Source organism: Amphiura filiformis, chromosome 9, assembly GCF_039555335.1.
Source record: "Amphiura filiformis chromosome 9, Afil_fr2py, whole genome shotgun sequence".
NCBI classification, from domain to species: Eukaryota; Metazoa; Echinodermata; class Ophiuroidea; order Amphilepidida; family Amphiuridae; genus Amphiura; species Amphiura filiformis.
The window spans coordinates 66,361,030-66,381,482 of record NC_092636.1 but is presented as its reverse complement, the minus strand read 5'-3'; positions in this window follow the sequence as shown (position 1 = coordinate 66,381,482).

Sequence of the window (20,453 nt, the reverse complement as noted above, 5' to 3'; positions counted from 1 at the left end):
AATACTATAACTTGAAAAAACATCCCATGATGGTAGCAAAATTGACCATTTTGTGAACATAATTTATCTTATAAGAATAAAATGTATTATATTGAATGACTATTTTATCATGTTCATAAATATATAAAGATAATAGTATCAGCTTTTTCAAATATATTCATATTTAAAGCATTATTGGAAGATTTACTCAAGCGGAAACCCTTAAATTTTTTTACAAAATTCTAAATTTTACACTGATTTAAAGGTACTTTGATGAACTAATTTTCTCCAAAGGTGTTTTTGGGGAAAAAATCTTCAAATCCGAAAGGTCAAAATTTTCAATTTATGGTTGGCTTTTCCTCCCAACTACATACAATTTAAGTACATATTATTTTAAAATTTATCAAGTTTACTTCGAGGACTGGTAAATATTGAAAATAAAAAATATCAATTTTTAATAATTTGCCATAAAATTTGTATTATACCGCAAATTTAAAACAAATCAAAATTATTGATATCAGAAGGACATTGCTCCTATTCAGAATGCAATTTGATATGTCTGATGTGCTCTAATGTCCCACAAAAAATCTGTGCAAACGTTGTTATCCATTCCCTCAATGATTTTGCATCAGATATTTGGGTATTGAGAAGATATTACACGATTCCCAAAAAACAACTGATGCACAGTCATCAACCTCGATAAGCACTCCTGGTAAAAAGTTCAGTGCTTGTACTTTACAGGTGTTGATATGACCCACTGATACTTGCATTTTTAAGTTTCAAAAGATATTTTTGAATTAAAGTTATGAATAATTCCAAAATTTAAAAAGAAACACTGGCAATATTCTACGGTCAGGATATATTTGGATATTACACAATTCCTTAAAAACAACTGATGCACAGTCATTAACCTCTAAGTACTCCTGGTAAAAAGTTCAGTGTTAATATACATTGTACTTTGCAGTTGTTGATATGACCCACTGATACTTGTATTTTAAGTTTCAAAAGATATTTTTAAATAAAAGTAATGAATAATTCCAAATTCAAAAAGAAATACTGGCACTATTTTAATTGAAATTTAATTCCAAATAAATTAGTATTGGTAAATAATGCTCACATTGTTTAGAGGGAGTATGTGTACTTTGTGGAGTTTGGGAAATAATTTATTATATTTTGACAGATTTAGATACTTATCTGCTCCAAAACAAAACATATTGCTAAAATTGTTCTGGTTGAAAGTGAAATTTATCAGAAAACTGATTATGGCTGTGATGATCAATATTGCTGAATTGAAATATGATGCATCTTTTGTAATTGTGTTCAGCAGTGTTTTTCAATAATTTATTATAAAACAGTTTTCTGTCATTTTCTAACCTAGAGCGATACCTGAGAGCTACTACTATGTAAGAGGACATGCCTCTTACCCGCATCATGTCACAGCCACAAAGTTCATCTTTTACCCTGTGAATGAAATATTTTGATGAAATTTGATTATGATGATATGTAGACAACCTTTTTCATCAATGTGTAACTTCTGAGTACCTCTATTAGCTAATGACATTAGCATCAAAGCAGTAACACATTGCAAAATCACCAAAAATGGCAGGCCTATTTAAATCAATAATTACTACCCTCAACTCTTAATGAAATAGATTGAAAAATATATTACAAAATGTTAATAGGTATGTGAAACCTTATTTGTCGTACTCATCTGAACCAATTTAAAGCATTACGCATCATTGCGTTCAGCTACAATGTTCATCATGCAAAATAAAAGAGTCAGTTTTAAAAGTTCATACAAAGCTTCAAGCCTAAAAGAGGAGACTGAATTTGACCTTAGATGACACCTGGATGACCCCAAAAACAACCTTCCAATGACCCCTGAGTGACCCCGGATGACCTTCAAAAATTTTGGCTGTAAATGGTAACAATACCCACCAAGTTTCATGCCCATAGGACAAATATTAGAATTTGACCTAAGATTACCCTAAAATGACCTTTCAAAAAAGCATAGAATTTCCTGACCCCAATACACCTTTTCACCAAGTCCCATCACTGTACATTAGCACATTATGCAAATTAGCTAGTACTTCATTTGCATATTTTGCGCCGAAATCTACTGCATAACAATTGTATTCCACCAAAGTACATCACAACATGCCATACCACTTCCGAGAAATAGCCTTCTCAAATATGACTAAATGTTGACTGTACCCACCAAATTTCATGCCAATATGACAGTTTTTATCAAGTTGACCTCAGATGACCTCTGGGTGACGTGGATGACCCCAAAATGACCTTCCAAATATTTGGCTCTAAATGTTGACTGTACCCACCAAGTTTCATGCACGTATGAGTTTTTACTAATTTGACCTCAGATGACCCCTGGGTGACCCCAGCTGACCCCAAAATGACCTCCCAAAAATTTGGCTCTAAATGTTGACTGTACTCACCAAGTTTCATGCCCATATGATAGTTTTTTTACTAATTTGACCTCAGATGACCCCTGGATGACCCCAAAATGACCTTCCAAAAATTTGGCTCTAAATGTTGACTGTACCCACCAAATGTCATGCCCATACGACAGTTTTTACTAATTTGACCTCAGATGACCCCTGGGTGACCCCAAAATGACCTTCCAAAAATTAGGCTCTAAATGTTGACTGTACCCACCAAGTTTCATGGCCATACGACAGTCTTTACTAATTTGACCTCAGATACGACATACGACAGTCTTTACTAATTTGACCTCAGATGACCCCTGCGTGACCCCAGATGACCCCAAAATGACCTTACAAAAATTTTGCTCTAAATGTTGACTACACCTACCAAGTTTAATGGCCATATGACAGTTTTTGCTAATTTAACCTCAAATGACCCCTGCATGACCTCAGGTGACCTTGACCCACTAATCAATGCAAACTTGTTCTGCCTGGGGTCTAGATGCACCCACCCACCAAGTTTGAGGAACGTGCGACCCCTAGTCTCCGAGAAAAGAGGTAAATCAGGAAAATGGGCCCCCTGACCTCAAATGACCTTTTACCTCAGTATATTACCTTGAACCTTACCCAAAAAAAAGTAGCCAGAGTTTCTGACCATGACCCACCTATCCTGAAAATCTGAAGTCAATCCGCCCATCCATGCCCGAGATATAGCCTCCGAACGGAAGGTCGGACATTGCAAAAACAGTATGCCTCGCGGTGGGAGGCATAAAAACACCTTCTTCTATACTATCCATCATATACCTCCCTTCATAACTAAATTCAACAATATTCAATATCCAAAGCAATATCATCACTACAATATGCCCCAAAAACATAACTCCCCCACCCCACATAACACTGAGCTTCATTCCAATTCAATGTATTTCATCCAGAACGGTCCTGTGATACACCTTCCCCAATCAAACACATTTCTCTTGCATTTGATCATCTTCTACTCTTCCCTAGAAAAAATCATTATAATACCAAATCTAAACACCATGCCATGGAATTCACCATATCACGTCCAAGCTCACATTGGGCGCCCCATTCCTTTTTTAAAGGAATTTTTATTCAATTTGTCGGTATTTGTTTTTATACACTAACAAGAAATGTCTTTAAAAAGACAACGCCATGGATGAAGATCATGTTTCATAATTTTGCATTGCAAGTACTTGGAAAGCTAGTAAATTTGAATGTTTGGCACAACTAACCGGGTGCAAAATATCGGCATTTTATACTCAAAATTTTCATGTCGAAAGCTGAATTGGAAAATGTGTGCTAAATAGGTCTACATTTAATTCATACTTGTAACAAACGGCTCAATTGAAATCACATCCTCTGAGTTTTACAACAATCCAACAATCTATATTCAGATAACCTTAAGAATGTTTGCTGCTTAATTAAGGGATTTCATATCAACCAAATTTCATGACAATCCAACTATATATTAGTCTTCTATTATCAGTAACTGTTAACCTTGATATGACCTTGATGGTTTTGACCCTTAGGGCCTAATTGTGATTACATGCACCACGTTTTATGAAAATCAGACTATCGATGCTCAGTTGACATCAAATGCGCTTGACACCTACCACTTTGAACATTCTGACAATCCAACACAATATATACTTAGTCGACCTCAAATGACCTTTAACAATTCATTTTTTGGGCAGAATTGTTATCCACAATCTGACAATCTATACTCAATTCACCTCGGATGACCTTGACCTGATCTTCAACATTTTCCGCTTACTAACCCACCATGTCCATAACAATCTAACTCCTTCGAATTCCTCTCAAATCTTTTATTCATATAATCTCCAAATTTCTGTCCTTTTATTAAAAGCATGGTAATTAATTTTAGATATATTTATTCGCAATGTATAGTTTACTGGTAGTTACAATCACATTATAAGGCCACTAACAGTCAATTTTGAGTTTCCCGTCACATAATTTCTGAAAACAAGTGAGGTAACTTTTTTCATTATTAATTATTCATTATTTTTCTGCCTTTCATTATATGACCAACACGTATGTAAAATGTGTTGTTATTTGCCACTCACTCACTTGAAGATGGATGTTTAGCCCTAATGAGATTCAAAAGTATATTAAAAATAGTCACAATAATGAATTCAAGTGAGGGTCAGAAAATGAAGTGAGGGCGGTGACGGGAAACTCAAAATCGACTTTCATTGGCCTAATCAAAAAGACTGATTACTCAATCCCAGGGATTCCCGGCTGCTCTACATGTACCAAAATGTATAAAACCAAAGCCACTATCTACCCCCAATTACTGGTATCTACCCCCCCCCCGACGACTAGTGTCACTCCCAACATCAATTAGTGTTGGTAGTAGGCACCTGCAATATTTATACCCAGCTCTGGTCAGATCAGGGAATGGTCAGATAATGCTCATTATTATTGTTTTATTAGTGGTCATACTTTACTTGTCAATGCTTGTTGACAGCTTATCAGTAGTCGGATCAGCAGGGGTGCAATTGTATCCTTTTTCATAGAGCAAAATTGTTCAAAATGTTTAATGTCGAATGGTTCCTAAAAACCTTATTTGTGAACGGATTTTTATCGTTAACAAAGCAAAATGAATGTTTAATATATTAATTACTTCATTAATAGCAATTTCCTAAGTTTCCATCCATAAATAACCACAGAGCATTATCTGTTTACAAAATAAGTGTTTATTCATCTTATCAGTAAAACTGATAGGAGGCCAAATTACATTGTTATAGTCAAAACACAGATACTTTGTCTGGTAGTCCCGGCAACCCAGTCTGTATGTGGCTCAGTTGTAAACATACACAACAGAAACCGGCTGTGAAGGAGCCTATATGCACGTAAACACTTTCTAGTACATGTATAATAAAATCCGTTTTTTAGTATAATAAAGAAAGTCATGCATTGGCAACATGAAGGAAATACCTATTGCTAACTTGGTAAAATGCATACTAGCCCAATCTTGTACATCATAGCACCCAGTTTGGGTTTGTAGTTTCGAAATGTTGCAATTAAACATTAGTTCTTTCAAATATGAAACGCTAAAACACAAATCTAGAACAAACAGTCATTATATTTAGAAAGATATAGCAAACTTTCAATGATAGAGATTGAAACCAAGACAAAGTACACCCAAATTAGGTGTCAATTCAGAATTAAGCCATGGCTGGAAAAACAACAACTTTTTCCAGATTTTCTAGATTTAGGGTCGGTCGGATTAGGGCAATCAAACAACTTTTTTTGTCTCAGTGGCAACAGAATATCATGATTAATGCAGCACAGTGCAAAGAGGTGCAGTCAATACCTATGTTTTTTGTTCCTGAAGAACTGACACCTTCTCCTACAGGTTTGACGATCACGTGACAAATCGAATCTGTGACGTCAATATCAATATCGATATCAATTTAAGGCTGTTCTAGTTAAATTACATACCCATTGGCATATACTCCCTCTGAAATAATGGCCCCAAAATAGCTGTTCCATTTCATTTACATACTCCCTCAGATAAAAAAAATAGCTGTTCCATCCGCTGAGAAATCAACATTTCCCTCTGCCTGTGCACTTAGTTATTTTTTGTACACAACAGGGATATTACTATTGTTTAACTAAATGAAGCATACTTTTGCTTTTATCTTTCTTTGTCCTTTATTAATTATATATTAGGTGATTTAATTAATATAATTCTTTGTTTCAGCGACCCTGGGGTAAACAGACAAACAAAAACATGGGTCAAAATCCTTCAATTTCTGTGAAAATTGAACAAAAAGTACCCAAATCCCTACATTTTATATCTCCCTGTGTTATAGACAAATTTTATACGTCACATTTAAAATCATTTAAAACGACTTATAAATTGCCTTATGCTATAATGGGGTCTTATACATTTGCATTGTGTGAACTTTGTTTTTAAATGCCTTTGGCTTCCAGGTTAGTTTCTCGGAGCTGGTGAGGTGTATTGGGGTGTAACTTGATAGGGTGGTGGTAAGTGGCTGCCCTAAGACTTGATGCAATTTTTGGCGCAAAATATGCAAATTAGGTAGCTAATTTGCATATTTAACTTAAAAACTGTTTTTGGTTTTTTTTGCCATTTCGAAGAACTGGTGAGGCGTATAGGGATGTAACTTGATGAGGTTGTGGTAAGCGGCAGTCGTAAGATCCGATGCGATTTTTGTCGCAAGATATGCAAATTAGTCACCACATTTGCCTATTTTTTTATTTGTCGAAATGCTTTTGGCCATTTTTCGGAACTGGTGAGGCATATAGAAATGTAATTTGGTGGGGTGATGGTAAGAGTAGTCTTAAGATCAGATGCTATTTTTGTCACAAAATATGCCAATCAGCATCCTCATTTCCTTTTTTTCTATTTTTAAAAACGCTTTTTGCCATTTTTCGGAACTGGTAGGGGGTATATAGATGTAACTTGGTAGGGTGGTGGTAAAGGGTATGGTGGTGGTAAAGGGGCAGTCTTAAGATCCCACGTGATTTTTGTCGCAAAATATGCAAATTAGCTGCCTCATTTGCATATTTTTTATTTTTTTAGCTAGAATAGAAGGCTGACGCTGCGCCAAAACACGTATGTAAGTGTATAATTATTTAATGATAAATGAACTACCACTAAATGTTCCTGTCAGTGCTGCAGTGCAAAACTTCTCATGCAATTCCATCTTTAACATTACATTCAAATAATAATTACATTGTAAATTGGAACTGACACCAATTTTTTTCAGGAATTCTTGTTTTAGTTATTTTTTAATTTATACACTTACAACACATGTAACAGTATGAAAGAAAGCATTTCACAGCTGACTCCACTATGACAACGAAAGAAAATCTAGAATTGCACAATTCTATTTATCACCCAAAAATGTTGGTTATCACATAATTAGATATCTTACTTTTTTGTTATATGAAATGTATCAATATATGTTTTATCATTCTTAAATATTACAATATATTCTTATATTTAGGAAATTGTCTGATTTGAATCAGCTATAAGACCAGGCTTTAAAATTATCATCTACTATATGGCATTATTTCTATCAGATTTCTACCCATGAGTCTGTTTCGTATTATATATTATATTTTTAAATGAACAAATGAAATGAATTGGAGATCATTTCTCAACAATGTTCAATTATTGTGTTATAAATACTCAGAAGTTATTTTAATCAGACACCCAATTAAAAATATAACAGAAAATTAACCCTATACATTTAGCTACAATCCCGGGCTACAATACGATCTCGTGAATTCAGGTGAGTTAGTACTTTTCTACAAATTTTAGAAAGATTAAAGCCATACCAACTGGGTGCGTCTCTACACCAGGGATGTGAGAGTTCCTCTTTTCAGCTGATGAAATCTTTACATCTCATCTTTCGATCTAGTCCGACGATAGGACCTGTTTTTTTTCTAAGTTACCAACTATATACTCTGACTCTGATCGCTCAAGAACAAAAATCCACTAACCGCCCCTCCCGAAAAAAGCTTTTTTTTTTGGGGGGGGGGGGCGGCGCGGTCACTGGACTTTCGCGATTCGTCTTTCATTTCTTGCGCCATGTGAGTTAGTGATCATAGTGTGAAATGTGTATAGTCTGGTAACTTAGGGAAAAAGGTCCTACTCGTCGGACTATTTCTATCCCTGGTGTGTTTTGTACCTTGTCCGTTGGAGACACCATTACCGCTGGAGACACCATGTACGTTTATTTAATTAGTCCAAGTGAGTCAAAACGATGTCTTGTATGAGACACACAATGATGTCTAAATAGGCTACTACAATTATATAGAAAATCTACCAATTTATTTTTGCAGTGATATGAAATGAGATCTATCCTAAAACTACTTAAATTATTATTTTGATGTAAAGTCTTATGAACTTGGTTATATGGTTAGCACACTCCACAAGATAGGTTGCAGAAGTCCTTGATCTTCTGTTCCTTATCGCCACCATGGACGGCTTCTTCGCAGACGTCTTTTCCCTGGTCTTCGACGAGTTTGGGACATTGTGCGTCAATGTCTGTGCATTTCTCTTGTCGAGCTGACAAAGAAGAATGGAAATGAAAAGGAACAATCATAAGTAAGATTAATCTTTCCCTAGAGAAGTCCTTTTAGAGGGCTGAGCTTTCAGAACTCTAGCGAGTGCCATCTTCAAAAGGGATAATCAGTGATATGTCAATTGTGTACATTTAGGCTATTAGTCCATCTGTAGAAATACCCTTATTGTTAACTTACTTAGATTATGCGTAATCATATGAATGCAATATTCAAGTGGGGGCAGCGGTGGGGACTGTTAAGCTGGGATGCGATGTATTGTATTCTCACTCAGTTCCGCCACTTCCATCCAGGGGTTGGATGGTGGAAACAATGGGAGAGTGGGACATGCGATGCCTACAATTGTCCCAAGGGGTCGGAGAATGTACTTAAATAGTCTTTAAATGTAATTAGTCCAAAAATTATAACCCCATCATTTTCCAACATTGGGGATACTCTGGTCACTCTATCTAAACAGACATAGACCTAAAACCACAAATTGCTCATAGCCCCCCCCCCCGGCCAGATTCACAGCTGGGTATAATTCCTGTGTGAATCAGATGTCAATTTATGCCCGCTCCATGCAGTGTCACCAGGGGGGGGTTGGTCAACCATATCACAGTTGTATAATATCACCTCTATAATTTAGGCACAATTTCCCATAGTAGTTCCTATATTTCAAAGATTTTTTCTATATTTCCCTATATAGTTTTTAAAAGCCGGCCCTATTCCCTCTATTTTTTAAGCTGATTAAAAATATTTTTGCTGAAGGCCTTTTTCACACCATTTTGTACCAAATGCATAAAACCCACATAAATTTATATAGACGAATCCAACGAGCCAAGTCATGGTCAGGATTTGGTCGGCCATTATCGGGTCCCCGCATGCACCAAACAGGTGTTGTGAGTGCCCAATTGGGTGGATTAAACCCGCATAAAATTCGATGTTAGATTCTTTTGTGTTGTAAACTGTCATCATTCTTTTGTCTACGTGTAACACGGGTGATAGAATGCAGTTTAAAATACCCTTCAAGGCCGCATCATTTCACATTATGAGATAGCTGGGTCCCCGTCGCGGCTATGGCTGCCATTGAGGTGTAGGAATGCGTGAAATTAGATTCGACTATAACTTCCGGGGGCATAAATAAATACAAGTAATAAAGTTTTGCCTGCGCATTACCATGATTACAATGCTTGACAACGCAAGTGATACACTCACCCTCCAAGATCCGTTGAGCAGCTCTTTCAATTGGCACCACTGGCACTCGCATTGGAACTGACATGACTGAAGAAAAACAAAATGTATCCATTAAAAAACAAATTCCGATATTGATTTATTGCATTCTCACCATCGAATAAATCCCCACTTTCTTAACTTCATTTAAAACTGAGGGTAAGCGGCGTGGCGCAGCGATATTAATACTTCGACTCATAATCGCGGCGGGTAGTTCGAGGCGTGAGTTTGAAACCTTAAGGCGCTTTACCCAGTGGCGTAACTAGCGGGGGGGCAGGGAGGGGCAACGTGCCCCGGGCGCTACCCTTAGGGGGGCGCCAAATTGACCAATTCAGAATCGATTCTGCGCATTTCAACACATAATTAATTAAAAGAATATTTTAGGACCGACATTCAACTTCTATAGTAACCAAAATTAATTAGTGATAGGCCTTATTTGTCCAAACTTTTGTTTCAATAATGCATTATGCATCCTTGGCCCTGGATGCCACATCCCCGGCCCTGGATGCCACATCCCCTAGCTACGCCACTGCCAGCGTCTAAGATATTCTGGGGGGGTAGGGACGCCAATTTTGTTTCTTGCCCCGGGCTCTACCAACCCTAGTTACGCCACTGGCTTTACCTCACTTGCTTCACCTCACCCAGGTGTAATGGGAGCTGTTAGGGGATGATGAAAGGAGCTGCTCTTCGTTTACGCCCTTGTTGGCCAGCAGCGTTTATTGCCACGGGAAATGCACGTATGAACCTCTATCGCACTATTAAAGTTTTAATAATATTGTTTTTGTTATTTATTTTTATTTAAGATTATCTGATTCATCGAATGACTGATAGAGCCTTTGCAAAATTAATATGGTTTATTTTAGTTCGTTGATGAAAATTGTCATTACGAATACTAGGCATAGGCCTACTTTTCTGTCAATTAAGCGTGCGCAATAGTTTCGTCCGTTTAATTATGATAAGAAATATTATTTTGAAAAACTTTTCTGATCTAAAATGCTATATAGATTTCAGTCGGCATTACATAATTTACTCAGTTTTAGAAATACCAATGTGGTCTATGTATTATAGGCCTATCTATACATGTCATAGGAGAAATTGTCAAAATAGACCAAAGTTACACAAAGTTGCATTAAGTTGCCCAAACATTTTGCAAAGCTGTCCAAAGTTGCCTAAACATTTTGCAAAATTGCCCAAAGTCGTGTAAACTTTTCGACAAATTGCGCAAAGTCACTCGAGGTTAATGCAATTGCAAAGTTGCAAAACAAATTAGCAAAGACGAATGACAACTTTGTGCAGTTTAGCACAATCTTGCCTTTTTTTTTCCTTTTTTTTTTGTTGTAAATTTTGACAACTTTGGGCAATTTGCCCTGTGACATGGGGCCTTATACCTCCTTTCTTGACTCACCTAACTTGCTTTCCAGTATAACCACCATAAGAAAGACGCAGAATGCAACTTTAATTTGTGCCATTTTCACCGGTGTTTAAAATTGTAGAAACAAACACTAAAATGAGCTGAGGTTTGGAAGTAGATGCAGTTTAGTGTTGATCCTCTCTAGTATGTACTTGACTGTTTGGACAGATCTACCGTTATTAGTTGTTAGCTTTGCCGTACCGCGTACCATATATGTCCAAATCAATTGTATTTTGCATATTAATTACCCGTGATATAATACAGTGACGTGTCTGTCAGGGGTCGGTTGTTAGCAGCGGTCAGGGGGGAAAAGATTTTTAAAAAGATATAAATAAACCTGGTGAGCACCACAATCTTAGAACTAGAGCGATAACCGCACCGTAGCTGAACCATGTGGCTTCGGCAGTATATTGTGGTAGGCCTATACCACTGTCACCCTGAGTCTGTAATGGACATAATCTCGAAATGCTACGAAGGTATGAACGCCTGAGTGGTGTTAATGAAAGAGGAAAAGTAAAGAATATAAAATAAACTAGAGTAACTGTGCCCTTTGCAAGGGCACGAGGTAAGTTAGGCGGATGACTGTGACGATCTGATCAAGCAGCAATACTGTGCAGGATATTATTAATTTTAATAAGACTGTTTCATTATTTGCCGTTTTAATATACCTTGATCGTGAGAAGCTGGCATTTTGAAAACTTGACTTTTGACCTCTGTATGACCCCCTTAATGACCTTAAATGAATTTTAAAATATTTAAAACATGTTAAGAATGTCATAAGGATCATTGCATTTAAATTTCAGCTGAATTGAAGCATTTTGAAAACTTGACCTTTGACCCCTTTATTGCCCCTTAATGACCTTCAATGAATTTTAAAATATTTTCAACATGTTGAGAATGTCACAAGGATCATTGCGTTTCAATTTCAGCTCAATCGCAGCATTTTTGGAAAACTTGAACTTTGACCCCTTTATGACCCCTTAATGAACTTTAATGAATCTTAAAATGTTTTTAAAATGTTTAGAATATCATAAGGATCATTGCATATAAATTTCAGCTCAATAGGAGAATTTTGAAAAACTTGACCTTTGACCCCTTTATGACCCTTTAATGACCTTAAATGAATTTTAAAATATTTTTTAAATGTTTAGAATGTCTTAAGGATCATTGCATTTAAATTTAAGCTCAATCGGACCATTTTCAGTTAAAATGACCTTTTTTGACCCCCGTGACCCCTGGATGACCTTCGACGTTTGGAAATATTTTTATTATATTCTTTATGTTTTCCTCTTTCATATGACACCACTCATGGGGTCATACCTTCGTGGCATTTAGAGATATGTCCATTTCAGACCAAATGGTTAGTCAGTTAGTAAGACCTTTTTGATTTCGTGACCCTAGATGACCTTCGACGTTTGAAATATTTTTTATTATATTCTTTATGTTTTTCTCTTTCATATGACACCCCTCATGGGATCATACCTTCGTGGCAATTAGAGATATGTCCATTTCAGACCAAATGGTTAGTCAGTTAGTAAGCTAGTAAGTAAGCTAGTAAGTAAGCTAGTAAGTAACATTCACTCCTATAGGCTGATACCATTTCATGGTTCAGCAAAAATGGGTTTCTTTGACTGTCCTTCAGAGAGAACCTTTAAAGGTTCTTCAATGAACCATGATTCAAGGCCTCAAAAGGGTCTTTTGGTTCTGTCAGGAAACTTTTTGAGTACCTTAATAGCTGATGACACATACATTGCAAAAGCACCAAAAATAGCAGGCCTATATAAATCAATAATTACTACCCTCAACTCTTAATGAAATAAATTTTGCTATCCGTTCCCTCAATGACTTTCCATCAGATATTTTGGGGGTATTGTGAAATATCTAAACATTGTGCTTTGGACCTAAAGGATATGTTTAGATATTACACAATTCCCTAAAAACATCTGATGCACAGTCATTAACCTCTAAGCAATCCTGGTAAAAAGTTCAGTGCTTGTACTTAGCAGTTGTTAATATGATCCACTGATACTTTTTTTGAAGAGTTTATTTTTGTTGAACCATGAAATGGTATCAGCCTGTATGAGTAAATGTTACTAGCTTTACTAGTTTACTAACTGACTAACCATTTGGTCTGAAATGGACATATCTCTAAATGCCACGAAGGTATGACCCCATGAGTGGTGTCATATGAAAGAGGAAAACATAAAGAATATAATAAAAATATTTCCAAACGTCAGAGGTCATCCAGGGGTCACAGGGGTCAAAAAAGGTCATTTTAACCGAAAATGGTCCGATTGAGCTTAAATTTAAATGCAATGACCCTTATGACATTCTAAACATATTTAAAACATTTAAAAATGTATTTAAGGTCATTAAGGGGTCATAAAGGGGGCAAAGGTCAAGGTTTTCAAAATGCTCCAATTGAGCTGATATTTAAATGCAATGATCCTTATGACATTCTAAACATTTTAAAAATATTTTAAAATTCATTTAAGGTCATTATATAAGGGATCATAAAGGGGTCAAAGGTCAAGTTTTTCAAAATGCTCCAATTGAGCTGAAATTTATATGCAATGATCCTTATGACATTCTAAACATTTTAAAAACATTTAAAGATTCATTTAAGGTCATTAAGGGGTCATAAAGGGGTCAAAGGTCAACCTTCGTAGCATTTCGAAATTATATATGTCCATTACAGACTCCGGGTGGCAGTGGTATAGGCCTACCACAATATACTGCCGAAGCCACATGGTTCAGCTATGGTGCGGTTATCGCTCTAGTTAAATAAAAGTAATGAATAATTCAAAATTCAAAATTCAAAAAGAAAGAAATACTGGCACTATTTTAATTGAAATTTAATTCCAAATAATTTGGTATTGGTAAATAACGCTTACATTGTGATAGAGGGAATACATGTACTTTGTGGAGTTTGGGAAATAATATTATATTTTGACAGATTTAGATACTTATCTGCTCCAAAACAAAAACATATTACTAAAATTGTCCTGGTTGAAAGTGAAATTTATTAGAAAGCTGATTATGGCTGTGATGATCAATATTGCTAAATTGAATTATGATGTGTCTTTTGTAATTGTGTTTGGCAATGTCTTTCAATAAAGCAGTTTTCTGTCATTTTCTAATCTAGAGCGATACCTGAGAGCTACTGCAATGTAAATAAGAGGACATGCCTCTTACCCGCATCATGTCACAGCCACATATTAAGCTCATCTTTTACCCTGTGAATGAAATATTTTGATGAAATTTGATTATGATGATATGTAGACAACCTTTTTCATCAATAAAACTTCTGAGTACCTTAATAGCTGATGACATAGCATCAAAGCAGTAACACATACATTGCAAAAGCACCAAAAATAGCAGGCCTATTTAAATCAATAATTACTACCCTCAACTCTTAATGAAATAAATTGAAAAAATATATTACAAAATGTTAATAGGTATGTGAAACCTTATTTGTCGTACTCATCTGAACCAATTTAAAGCATTACGCATCATTGCGTTCAGCTACAATGTTCATAATGCAAAATAAAACAGCCAGTTTTAAAAGTTGCATCTGAGTCCACAGAAGTCAACTCTCAAACAATACTAGACTGGGCCTATGCATTGGTTTTTTGCTGAACCATGAAATGGTATCAGCCTATATGAGTGATTGTTACTTACTAGCTTACTTACTAGCTTACTTACTAACTGACTAACCATTTAGTCTCAAATGGACATATCTCTAAATGCCACGAAGGTATGACCCCATGAGTGGTGTCATATGAAAGAGGAAAATATAAAGAATATAATAAAAATATTTCCAAACGTCGTAGGTCATCCAGGGGTCACAGGGGTCAAAAAAGGTCATTTTAACCGAAAATGCTCCGATTGAGCTTAAATTTAAATACAATGATCCTTATGACATTCTAAACATGTTTAAAACCTTTAAAATTAATTTAAGGTCATTAAGGGGTCACAAAGGGGTCAAAGGTCAAGGTTCTGAAAATGCTCCAATTGAGCTGAAATTTAAATGCAATGATCCTTTAATATGACATTGTAAACATTTTAAAAATATTTTAAAATTCATTTAAGGTCATGAAGGGGGTCATAAAGGGGTCAAAGGTCAAGTTTTTCAAAATGTTCCAATTGAGCTGAAATTTATATGCAATGATCCTTATGACATTCTAAACATTTTAAAAACATTTTAAGATTCATTTAAGGTCATTAAGGGGTCATAAAGGGGTCAAAGGTCAAGTTTCCAAAATGCTCCGATTCAGCTGAAATTTTAAAGCAATGATCCTTATGACATTCTAAACATGTTTAAAATATTTTAAAATACATTTAAGGTCACTAAGGGGCAATAAAGGGGTCAAATGTCAAGTTTTCAAAATGCTTCAATTGAGCTGAAATTTAAATGCAATACTGCCGAAGCCACATGGTTCAGCTATGGTGCGGTTATCGCTCTAGTTTTTAAAGGAAAGTCGAGTCCCGTGGACTGGGTGCAACTTTTGAAATTAGCTCTTTTTAACTTAAGGTGTGGGGTATGAACGTTTGGACAGTATTTATTGTGGGACATTAGAGCACATCAGACATATCGAATTGCATTCTGAATACGAAGAATTTCCTTCTGATATCAAATAATTTTGATTTTTTGACATTCGCAATGTAATACACATTTTATGGCAAATGATTAAAAATTAATATTTTTGATATTTAACAGTACTCGAAGTAAACTTTATAAATCTGATGATTTATTCTTAAAGTGTATGTAGGGGGATGAAAAGTCGACGATCAAATTGAAAATTTTGACCTTTCGTATTGAAGATATGGATTTTTTTTCCCAAAAAATCCATATCTTCAATATGAAAGGTCAACATTTTCAATTAATCGTCGGCTTTTCCTCCCAGCTACATACACTTTAAGAATATGTCATTAGATTTATAAAATTTCGAGGACTGTTAATACTCGTATATGTCAAAAATGTGAAAAATATCAAATTTTAATAATTTGTCATAAAATTTGTATTATATCGTGAATTTCAAAAATTGAAAATCATTTGACATCAGAAAGACATTCTTCGTATTCAGAATGCAATTCGATATGTTTGATGTGCTCTCATGTCCCACAAAAAATTATCATTATTTCTATCAGATTTCTACTCATGAAATAGGCCTATTATATATTATATTTTTAAATGACCAAATTGGAATGAATCCGAGATCATTGCTCAACGATTTTAAATTATTGTGTTATAAATAACTCAAAATTATTTTGATCAGACACCCAATTAAAAATAGAAGAGAAAATTAACCCTATACATTTATATAGAAACAGGGAAAGTCTGTTCCAACTGACCAGCAGGGAACCAAAGGATGGATCCAAAAGGATACAACAGTGTCACACTAGCAATGGATAAAATTAAAAACAGGGAAAATATGACACAACATCCAATAGGGGAGTACGGGGGGGGGGAGTAACACAAAATATATAACTCTGTATAGAGTATAAATTTAGTTACAATACGTTTCTCCTGAATTCAGATGAGTTAAATCTTTATATCTCATCTTTCAATCCCTATAGTGTGTTTTGTACCTCGTCCGTTGGAGACACCATGTACGTTTATTTAATTCCAAATCAGTCAAAACGATGTCTTGTATGAGACACATCATAGCTACATCTAAATATTATTATATAGAAATTCTACCAATTTATTTTTGCAGTAATATGAAATGAGATCTATCCTAAAACTATACTTAAATTATTATTTTGACGATAAAGTCGCGATGAACTTGGTTAGCACACTCCACAAGATAGGTTGCAGAAGTCCTTGATCTTCTGTTCCTTATCGCCACCATGGACGGCTTCTTCGCAGACGTCCTTTCCCCGGTCTTCGACGAGAGTAGGACATTGTGCGTCAGTGTCTGTGCATTTCTCTTGTCGAGCTGACAAAGAAGAATGATTGGGCCTGCACAGTAAGCGTGGTGATATTTATATGAAAATCATGATGAAATACTCTATATAAACATTTGTGTTTCCCAGGTTACCCTTCCAGATGTATTCAAGAAATAAGTGATTCAAATATGGGTCAACTCTCTTACCTGTTGGAGGTGTACAGTGCCCCCACATACCGCCCCCCCCCCACACACACACACACACTTTTAAGGCAAAACCCCAAATATTACAAAACTTTCCACTTCTTGCGGCAATTTTGTTCAAAATTTGTTGATTCCCCCTGAAATTCACGTTGCCCACATGAATCCCCCCACCCCGAAAAATACCTGTCGTCGCCACTGGAGGCATAACTCTTCTTAGAGCATCAGACCACCCCTCATTCCTTCCAAAATTTCGCCAATTAATTTCAACATTTGTTATGGCCAGGGAATATATCTGGTAGTCATCACCAATATGAGTATACTTGAATTCAAAAGAAGTGATCAGGGTCGGATTTATCATTGGGCCAGATGGGCCCAGGCCCCCAAAGTCCCCTGTGCATCTTCCGTTTTATCCCGAAAAACACCATAGGGTACAATTGCACAATTTTGTGCGCTTCGCGCACTGGCCCATTATGAAGCAAATTCACCTTCATTTTGGGCTAAAATAGTCTGACATTGATTTTTTTTCCGGCCCTGAAAGTGGTATAATAATTACCGCTTTTTATAACATGTTGACTTCATACATGTCATATCGACTAACAGCAATCCCGCTTTCCGCCTATTTCTAGTTATAAGCAATACAATTTTATGATTTACCTATTTCACGTGATGATGAGAAGAGCGCAATTTAATCCCTAATAAATAGAATATTTTAGCTAGCTGCATGTATATAGTGTAAGCATGATGAATTTATTTTAAATATTATTATTTTTTTAAATATTTTATTGCGCTTTGTCACTGGCACAGAATTACACAAATATAATATTGCACATAGGTTACATCAAAAATTACACAATATCATAAAAGGAACAATAAAAGGAACAAGTCCAGTGAATGGCTGGAGCGAACAAGTGATATGCACCTCTAAGAACACCCCACCAAATCCAAGAAGAAGGGAAGGGAAAAATAAATTAGAGGGGGAAATGCAGGTTAAGTTACGTTTGCCTGCAATTTGGACAATTATTACACAAAGAGGTCCAAGTGCAAACACAAGTTGCATCAAAGGTGCAAGCAAATTTGGACTGGTAAAACTCTAAAACTTGTTGCTTAAATGAAGCAACAGAATTTGTGGATATGATAATACTAGGAAGCTGGTTCCAAATGGGCACCATATGCTGAAAGAAAGGCCCATCTTGTGGCATTCAGTTTAGAAGAAAATCTGGTGGTGGGACGGTCTTTGTAACTACCATTATCAGGGGCGTAGCCAGCTTTCTTGGTCAGGGGGGGGGGCAACATAAAATTTTTGGGGCACAGACGAAAAAAATTGCAGTTGCATTATACAATACATAGAGACTGAATGTCTTCGAGCTTCCCGAAAAGGGCCTTATTGGGATGATGTGCGCGCGTTGCGCGAAAAAAATGGTATTTTACACTATTTTCGCCCATTATCCGGCTAAAAAAAGGGGCTTTCTTGTTACCGTAGTACGGAAAATTTTTGTATTTTACACTATTTTGGCCCTGAATTTTGCTAGAAAAGGGGCTCCTTGCCCTTTTTCTTTTCCTTTGCCCTGCTGATTTTCTCTTTCATTTTTTGTCAGAGGGGCACTTTTTCTTTCATTTTTTTTGTCAGGGGGGCACTCTGCATGTATACTTTTGAATACAGTATTAATACATTCATTTGACAAGAAATGGGTCAAGGAAGGCAATAATCACATTTATATTTCCATAGGTCTTCCTGTTCTGGACATTTCTATTGTGTGCCAGCTTTATTTGGTTCAATATTCATGATATTTGCCGTCAAAACATCGCTAGTTATCATTCCTCCATTCCATTAGGAAATGAATTTGGAGCAAACCTTCTGACAATAAAATACTACGCTGAGCCATCAGCATGGGTGGCTCACGCTCCAGTAATTTCAGATGTTTGAGCTCAGTAGGGCCTAATATATCAAAGAATCCCTCATTTCAAATATATAGTTTTGGTTTCTCTTTTGTTCAGAAACCAAAAATCAAGGGATTAAAAAGTAAAGCTGATCTGGTCTGCAATCATAACACTATTATGCTGGGAGGACACAGTATAGGGTATATAACCAGAAGTATACAATAGCCTATTGTGCTAACATAATTATTATCATGATTGATATCGGAAATCTATCCGCGGACGACAGTTGATGCTCTCTGTCGACGGTAGGTGGCATCAGGGCATGGCATCCTAGTATTACGTAACAAACCGGAAGATGTAGTTTAAGTCTAGACAATAGGCGGATTAGCGGCCATTTTGTCTTCTACATGATTTTATTCACGTGTCCTTATACTTTAGTACACAAGTATATAAGTTAACAGGTTTACAATTTTAAAATTATATTTTGTGTATACAATATATTCTGTAGTAAATCGATCAAATGACGGTGATTGTTCAGGTATTATATGCTTGATAGAATTCAATTGTCTGACCAGCTAGTATTCTCCCCCGCTGTCATTGTGATTCCAGTCACTCCACGTACCGTGTTGCGAAGGTGGAGGAGACTAAAGCTGTATTAACGAAAACGGAAGGGGTTTTGATGTAGTTTAAGTCGAACAATAGCGTGACGTAGTTTCCGGCATTGTTCCTATGCACTTTCACCCTGGCATATTACACTCACGAGTTCTAGGCCTAGAAATCATATACATGCGCGTATATTGAAGGATGGGGTGGGGTGGGGTGGGGGATTTGTTTGTTTGTATGAAACATAAACGATGCATGGAGATGATTTGATTATGAATTAGTTTATTATCCCCGGGAAGCACAACCCATACCTCTTTAAGAGGGGGCTCCCCTCCCTATATAACCACATCTTCCCTAAATTACCCCTCTCCCCCCCCCCCTCCCCTACATTCGATATCTTCATCTCGAGCTCTCCTCCCCTTCTCTTTCACTTCCAATGCTCTCTCTCATATGTTTCTCTCCCTCCCGGCTCCTATCCCCCTTGCCCCCCCCCCCCCCCCCCCCCACACACACACCCATCACACAATCTCTTTTCCCCTCTTATCTTCTACTTTTTGCAGTAAAAATTGCTTCAGTAAAAGTCCTTAGGTTATTAGAGGTCATATAATGGCCTTCCATCGATTCTGGTACATGGGATTAAGGACATGAATCGATTTTGTTTATAGCACCTATACAATTACAATAGTGGCCCCTTTTGTAATGTCGAATGCAAATATTTCGATGGTCTATATA